Genomic DNA, 571 nt, shown 5'->3' on the forward strand with positions numbered 1-571 from the left:
TTAGGTGTTGATTTATTATCTTTATTCTTAAAATTTGCTGTCAAGAGAATTCAAACTAAAAAATGTAGAAAATACAGCCTCTTTCTCTGTGATTTACCTTTTCACTTTTTTGCACTTTTTGGTAGGGAATAGCATACTTATGAATGCTTTACGTGGCCGATCTTTTTGTACTTGTCCTAAGGAGCTTCTCTTGTGAGCAGGTGCAGAATTGTGACTTTTTTGATAACTCTGATCTTTTAGACTAGTTAATTATCTAGACCAACATTTAAAAAAATAGTTCCTTTGTATGTAGCAGAGAAATCCTTCCATTACAGAATTATACTAATGGAAGAAAAACTAATGTCAGTTTTGTACCAGGTTTCAAAGATTTCTAAGAATGTGTAATTGGTTTCCATAGAGAGGAGTTATAAGTTTTAGAGAAAGTGTTGTATTTGACTATTTAAAAGCTGAAAAGGTGAACCATTAATTGAATGCATAAATTGCTTTTTGTCATAAATAACATATTTAGGGTGAGTATGAAAATGTCACAGGAGGAAGAGGGCATGACATCTCCAAACTGTTTAATTGTGTT

Source organism: Penaeus monodon, chromosome 31 (assembly GCF_015228065.2).
Source record: "Penaeus monodon isolate SGIC_2016 chromosome 31, NSTDA_Pmon_1, whole genome shotgun sequence".
In the NCBI taxonomy this organism is placed as follows: domain Eukaryota; kingdom Metazoa; phylum Arthropoda; class Malacostraca; order Decapoda; family Penaeidae; genus Penaeus; species Penaeus monodon.